The sequence below is a fragment of the Urocitellus parryii genome, chromosome 11 (assembly GCF_045843805.1).
Source record: "Urocitellus parryii isolate mUroPar1 chromosome 11, mUroPar1.hap1, whole genome shotgun sequence".
NCBI classification, from domain to species: Eukaryota; Metazoa; Chordata; class Mammalia; order Rodentia; family Sciuridae; genus Urocitellus; species Urocitellus parryii.
The window spans coordinates 81,816,082-81,823,987 of NC_135541.1; the positions used below are offsets into that span (position 1 = coordinate 81,816,082).

Sequence of the window (7,906 nt, forward strand, 5' to 3'; positions counted from 1 at the left end):
CATTATCAGCAGGAAATTCCACAGTAAAACTGTTCCATCATTGCACCAGAAACAATGCAACTCCAAGAAGAAAATATAGGATCAACATTTCAGCATACAGGCATAGAAAATGACTTTCTCAATAGGACCCCAAAAGCTCAAGAAATAATGTTAAGAGTTAATAAATGAGATGGCACCAAATTAAAAGGCTTCTGCACAGCAAAGGCAATAATTAAGAATGGAAAGAGAGCTCCGCCCTCGCCCGCCGGAGCCTGTTCGCGTGGACTGACCAGAGTCCGCGAATTCTCCGCTCCGAGCCCCTCCGGACCGCCCCGACCCCAGCTTTCTATCCTCTGAAAACACTAAGAATAATGTCCCTGCATCAGTTTTTACTAGAGCCAATCACCTGTCATGCTTGGAACAGGGATCGTACCCAGATTGCCCTTAGCCCCAATAATCATGAAGTGCACATCTATAAGAAGAATGGGAGCCAGTGGGTGAAAGCTCATGAACTCAAGGAGCACAACGGACACATCACAGGTATTGACTGGGCTCCCAAGAGTGACCGCATCGTCACTTGTGGGGCAGACCGCAATGCCTACGTCTGGAGTCAGAAAGATGGTGTCTGGAAGCCCACCTTGGTGATCCTGAGGATCAATCGCGCAGCCACTTTTGTGAAATGGTCCCCTCTAGAGAACAAATTTGCTGTGGGAAGTGGAGCACGGCTCATTTCTGTTTGCTACTTCGAATCTGAAAATGACTGGTGGGTAAGCAAGCACATTAAAAAGCCTATCCGCTCCACGGTCCTCAGCTTGGATTGGCATCCCAACAACGTTTTGCTGGCAGCAGGATCGTGCGACTTCAAATGCAGAGTATTTTCTGCCTACATTAAAGAAGTAGATGAGAAGCCAGCCAGCACGCCCTGGGGCAGCAAGATGCCTTTTGGTCAGTTGATGTCAGAATTTGGTGGCAGTGGCACTGGCGGCTGGGTCCATGGGGTCAGCTTCTCTGCCAGTGGGAGCCGCTTGGCCTGGGTCAGCCATGACAGCACCGTGTCTGTTGCTGATGCCTCAAAAAGTGTCCAGGTCTCAACTCTGAAAACAGAGTTCCTGCCACTCCTGAGTGTATCATTTGTCTCAGAGAATAGCGTTGTGGCAGCTGGCCATGACTGCTGCCCGATGCTCTTTAACTACGATGACCGCGGCTGCTTGACCTTTGTCTCCAGGCTAGACATTCCAAAACAGAGCATCCAGCGCAACATGTCTGCCATGGAACGCTTCCGCAACATGGACAAGAGGGCCACCACCGAGGACCGCAATACAGCCTTGGAAACGCTGCACCAGAATAGCATCACTCAAGTGTCTATTTATGAGGTGGACAAGCAAGATTGTCGCAAATTTTGCACTACTGGCATCGATGGAGCCATGACCATTTGGGATTTCAAGACCTTAGAGTCTTCAATCCAAGGCCTCCGGATAATGTGAACCTGTGTGAGCCTCCCCCATCCAGCAGGAGAAACATGGCTGCCTGCCGCTCTGCCCCAGCGAGACGGTGAGGAGAGCCGCCCCAGGAAGCACTGTAAACACGTGGCGAAAACATCGTGTGTTTTTGTTTAAATATAATTGGTGAAAGTGTTGGTTTTTTAAAGGCAACAGTGGTTTTTTTTTTGTTTTGTTTTGTTTTTTTGTTTTTGCTATTTCATTCCATTCTTGACCAAAGCTTCTGTTCAAGTAGTTTATTATGGAAAATTGTCACACTAACTTAAAGGAAAGGGTGAGGGAGGTATGTAAATTGTCTGCTAGAAAATTAAATAAAAATCCCAAATGTGAAAAAAAAAAAGAATGGAAAGAGAGAACTTAAAGAATGGGAGAAAATCTTTGCCTAGCTACTGTATTGAGAGAGGTTTAATATCTAGAATATATAAAGAACTCAAAAAAAAAAATCAAATGACCCAATTAATAAATAGAAACATACAAATGTATTAAACAGACACTTCTTAAAACAAAAAAATACAAATGGCCACAAATATATGAAAAAATGTTCAACATCATTAGCAATTAGGGAAATGCAAATCTCACAACAGTCAAAATGGCAGTCATTAAGAATACAAATAATAATAAATGCTGTAGAGGATGTGAAGAGAAAGGGAGACTTTTACACTGTTGGTGGGATTGTACATTAGTACAACCACTATGGAAATCAGTATGGAGGTTCCTTAAATGGAATAATCATATGACTCAGCTATACCAATCCTCAGTGTTTATCCTAAAGAATTAAAGTCATCATATTATACGGATACATGTATATCCATGTTTATAGCAAAATAATTCACAATAACAAATCTATGGAAGTAGCCTTGGTGTCCATCGACAGATGAATGGATTAAAAAATGTGGTGTACATACACGATGAAACTTTATTGAGCCATAAATAAAAATAAAATTATGTCATTTGAAAGAAAATGAATGGAAACAGAGACTATTATGTTAAGCAAAATAAACCAAAGTCAGAAGATCAAGTGTTGTTATGTTTTTCTCTGATATGTAGAGGCTAGAGAGAAAAAGGAAAACAAAAGTTGGGGTGGATCTCCTAAAAATCAGTGGGAGGTCAAAAAGAGGAAAGGGACCAGTGAGTGGGAGAAGGGGAGTGAGGGAAAAGTGCTAAGGAATGATATTGGCCAAATTATATTCTTATAATGTGTGCATGTATGAATATGTAACAAAAATCCCATCAATGTGTATAACTATGATACACCAATAAAAATATTGAAAATAAAATTCATGACACAAAAAGGAAAAGAAAAACTATTCCACTAAAGAAATACGCCAGCATGTGTGCTCAGTACAGGCCTTTTATATATACAGCCTCCATGGAATCTCATCCTTTTACACATGTGTAGATACAGTCCTTCCAGTCTCCTCCCCAGACCTTCCTTCAAAGTAAAGCTAGCTACTAGTGTTGCTGTTTCTTTGATGGTAATTTACTTCAGCTGTAGGAGTTTGTATGTTTGTGATATCATTATTGTGAGGATAACCCAGACAGCCAGAATGGAGCTTCACACTAAAGTTTGCAGCATTTTTTGTGCTGTTTTGTCATGCTCCAACTGTGTCATATTTGCTCTTTCATTTTAATCTCAATAATGTAAACATTTTGCATTCTTCTCCTTAACTGTGTCTCCAAGAATGTCATGGTGGCCTATACAGGCTTTTCTCACTCCACTACTTAATATTCCTGTTACAGAAAACCCTTATACATTTTACTCCTCTAGAATTATGTATTTCTCTTTTGTAAGAACTTTTGTGATAATACCAGCAAAATACTTTCATAATACATATCAAAATTACATTAAACTCTTATCCCTTGCTCTTGTATCTTTTCTTTACAATGAAACTACTACAGACCTACATGTAGAAGACTCCACGAGTTTAGCAAAACAAGAGAAATATGTTAAGCAGGGACATAAGAAAAGCTTTGGAGTGAAGTCTTAAATCATAACATTTTGTGGTTTATGTAATGCTTTATGTGTATCTATAAAAACAGTAAATATTCCTTTTTTCTTTTTTTAAGAGAGAGTGAGAGAGGAGAGAGAGACAGAGAGAGAATTTTTTTTAATATTTATTTTTTAGTTCTCGGTGGACACAACATCTTTGTTGGTATGTGGTGCTGAGGATGGAACCCGGGCCACACGCATGCCAGGCGAGCGCGCTACCGCTTGAGCCACATCCCCAGCCCTAAATATTCCTTCTTATAGTTTTATTTTTAATAAGAAACTACTCACATATGTTTATGGGGTACCATGTGATGTTTCAGATAAATTAGCATATGCATCACCTCAGTATTTGTCATTTCTTTGTAATGAGAGCATTTAAAAATTCTGTCTTAGCTATTTTGAAAAACACATTATTACTAATTATAGCCCTCCTCCTATCTAACTTAACCTCATGCCTGTTTACCAAAGTCTCCCCCTTTCCCCATCTACCCTCCTGGCTGCCTCCTGCCTCCCTGCCACACACATGAGACTTGGTAAACACCATTGTACTCTCCACTTCTATGATTTTGACTCTTAGATTCCACATGTTAAGTGAGAGCATAATTTTTTTTCTTCCACTTCTTGGCTTATTTCACTTAACATAATCTCCTCACTTAACATACTGTCATGCATATTGTTATAAATGCAGAATTTCCTGTTTCTGTAGGGTGAATAGTATTTCATTGTGGATGTATACCACCATATCACCTTTTAAAAGAATCCTTTCATGGGTGGGGGGACACAGGTTATTTCTGTATCTTGGCTATTGCAAGCAATGCCTCAGTTAACACAGTGGTATATACACTAAGAGCCACAAGTTTCATGAGGAAACTGCCAATAAAATTATAAAATATGTGACTATAGAAAGTGTCCACAGCTATTATTTTCACCTGTGTTTTTAGAATATTCACAAAGGGCAAAAAGACTTTTTTTTTCAAATATACAGCACTTTTTAAATAACAGATAACCTCAGTTTTTCTTAATTTTTAAGAGCTAACTTTTTATTTATTTTTTTCATGTTATTGTACATTCCTTTGTCTTATTCAGAAAGGTGTTAGTTTTATGCCTTTCTGAGAAAACATTTTTACCTTCTTCTGAAAGGCATAGTTTGGACTAGGTATAGACTCCACAGTTCACATCAACTTCTGAGTTCCTATTCCCTTGTTGCTTTCTCCATTTTTTTTATAATTGCAGGACTGGGATTGAATCTCATGCTTAGTTTTCCTTCATTCACAAAGCTGCATTCCCAACTCTTTTAACAAGTGTGATTAGATGTATCCATCTTACAGTATCATGCAGAATGTATCCACCATCCAGTACTACTATGTAGTGCCAGGTAGAATAGTTCCATTGCCCTTAAAATCCACTATGTACCATCTTGTCTTCCTTCCTCTACTCCAACCCCAGTTCCTTTCACTTTCTTTTTAGTCTTACCTTTTTCAGTAGGTCACAGTTCATAAATGGATTTTAATTTCCTATGTCCTCCAAGGTGGTGAAGTCTGGCTGGGCACAAAATAACCGAGCCTCCACACAGCCTTGTAGGTTCAAACAGCAACTCTTTATTTTGGAACTCTCACCACCACTCTACACACACTTCCTAGGAACACACTCCCTCCACCGGGGTCCTTGTGCCAATTCTCCTGGAACCAAGAGAACTCCAGGGGAACTCCAAATAGAGGGTGCCAGAGGCAGCAGGATCTGCCCTAATCCCAGAGCCCCAGAGCAGCCCTATTCTCAGGGCAGGTTCACCTTTCAACCATTCCCTCTGGCAAAATGCCAGGAGTCATTCCGACTAAACTGTGGCTCTGGACATGCAGGATTTTTAATCTTATTGAAATTGGGGTGTTATGTTTGATTTTCTAGACTGGGTGTCTGTTCTCAAAATTTCATTATGAGGTCTTTCCTTGGATTGATCTAGCAATTTTTCTTTCATTTTTTATTGTGTCTTCTGGGTCTGTATTGTTCTTTCTAGAAAGTGTGGAATTGATGAATTTGTATAGCTCTAGCCAAAAGAATTTACTTTCTTCAATGAGTTTGACTTTTAGACCCTATGTAAGTGAGATCAAGCAGTATTTGTCTGTGTCTGGGTTATTTCCCTTGGCATAATATCCTCCAGGTTTATCTACATTGTTGCAAATGGAAAAAATTTCTCCCCCTCAATCCAGTTCATGGGGCCTCCGCCTTCCTGCGGAGCCCTGGTGCCTGGGCTTCAGTAGCTTCTGGTGAAGTGGGGGTATGGGGGTGGGATGAGGGGGGGGTGTGGCACTCTGCTAGCAAGGTCCTTGCTGGCCACTCTGCCACCATTCAGTCTGCCTCCAGGCACCACATGACCCTGGGAATGTCCAGCATGTGTGAAGTCGCCACACCCAGCCACATCGCCTTGGCCCGCCATGCCCAGGCCCCGAAGCCCCACACAGGCCCCTCTCAGCACCTTGCCATGGAGCGTTTTCCCAGCCCAAGGAGCTGGCATCCAAGGCACCCTGCCAGTCCTGGACCTGATGCTCCTGCAGCCGCGGGTTGTGCTCTGCCCAGTCTCATCCCCCTCTGGGGATGGGGGAAGGCCCCAGCCTTCCGTTATCCTCTTGTCAGAGCTGTAGCACCCCAGACATAGCGGGAGTCCCAGCCATGACACTCTGGAGGTCCTCCATGGCTAAGGAGGTCATCTGAATAGTGCTGGCTTTCTCGCTCTCCCCTGGCTCTGGTGGCATAGGAGTTCCCTCCAACACCCAGGTTATGGGGTCTCCCACCTGGAGGCGTGAGTCCCCTCTAAATGGCTGAGGGGGTATACAAGCTCCCCCTGGACACCCAGGTGGGAGGGGTCTCCCGCCAGTAAGGGAAAGTACCCTCTACCATGGCTGTGGTGGTGTAACAGCTAGCCCTGATACCAAGGTGGGAGTGGACTGCTGCCTGGAGGGGCCAGTCCCCACTACCTTGGCTTCAGGGGTATAGGAGCTCCACCCACCACACCCAGGTGGGAGGGATCCCCCGCCTGGAGGAGCAAATCCCCTCTACCCTGGCTGTATAGGATCTCCCCCTCACACACAGGTAGGAAGGGTCTCCTGCCTGGAAGGGCCAGTCCCCTTTACCCTGGCTGTGGTGATATATGAGATCCCGCTGACACACAGGTAGGAAGTGTCTCCCGCATGGAGGGGCGAGTCCCAGCTAGCCTGACTGTGGCTTTATATGAGCTCCACCTGACACCCAGGTGTGAGGGGTCTCTGGCCTAAAAGGGTGATTTTCCCCTTCCCTGGCTGCAGGGGTTTACCAGCTTTCCCAAGACCAAGGTGCGAGGGGTCTCCTGCTTGGAGCGGCGAATGCCCTCTATTCTAGCTGCTGTGGTTTAGGAGCTCCCCCCCATACCAAGATGGGAGATATCTCCCACTGGAAAGGGCGCATCCCCTCCACCCTGGCTCTGGAGATTCATGAGCTGCTCCCCACACCCAGGGGAACGTGGTCTCTTGCCTTGATGAGCAAGTCCCCTCTCCAATGGCTGCAGCAGTATAAGAGCTCCCCCGACAACTAGGTGAAAGGGGGTCTCCCACCTGAAGGGGCGAGTCCCCTCTACCCTGGCCAATGAGGAATACAAGCTCGCCCTGGCACCAAGATGGGAGGTGTCTCTCACCTGGAGGAGCGAGTTCACCTTACCCTGGCTGCAGCAGTATATGAGTTTCCCCTGACACCCAGGTGGGAGCAGTCTTCCAACTGGAGGTGCATGTCCACTCTACCCTGACTCTGGTGGTATAGGAGCTCCCCCTGATACCCTGGTTATGGTATCTCCTGACTAGAGAGTCGAGTCCCCTCTACACTGGCTGAGGGGGTATAGGAGGCCCCCCCCATAGCAGGTGAGAGGAGTCTCCCTCCTGGAGCAATGAGTCCCTTCTACCCTGGCTGTGGACGTATTCAAGCTCTTCAAGACACACAGGTGGGAGTGGTCTTCTGTATGGACAGGAGAGTCCCCTCTACCCTGGCTTTCACGGTATACAAGTTTCCCTGACACCCAGGTGGGAGAGGTATCCCGCCTGGAAGTGCGAGTCCCCTCTACTTTACCTTTTGCCATATAAGAGCTCCTAGTACACCCAGGTGGGAGGGATCTTCTGCCTGCAGGGGCATGTTCCCTCTACCCTTGCTGTCACAGTATTGGAGCTCCCTCTGACAGCCAGCTGGGTGGGGATCCTGCCTGTAGGAGTGAGTCCCCTCTACCTGGATGCTAAAGTAATCAAGCTCCCTTGGACACCCAGGTGGGAGGGGTCTCCCGATTGGAGGGGCGTGTCCTCTCTACCCTGCCTGCAGCAGTATAAGAACTCCCCCTGACACCCAGGTGGAAGGGTCTCCCTCCTGGAGCTGTGAGTCCCCTCAACCCAGGACACCCAGATAGAAGGGGTCTCCCATCTGGAGGGGA

At 45.4% G+C, this 7,906-nt stretch overlaps 1 pseudogene; it reads left to right on the plus strand.

The window, feature by feature from the left end:
- Nucleotides 1-235: 235 nt before the first annotated feature.
- LOC144249109 (actin-related protein 2/3 complex subunit 1A pseudogene) lies at nucleotides 236-1,809 on the plus strand (annotated as a pseudogene).
- The last annotated feature ends 6,097 nt before the right edge of the window (nucleotides 1,810-7,906 follow it).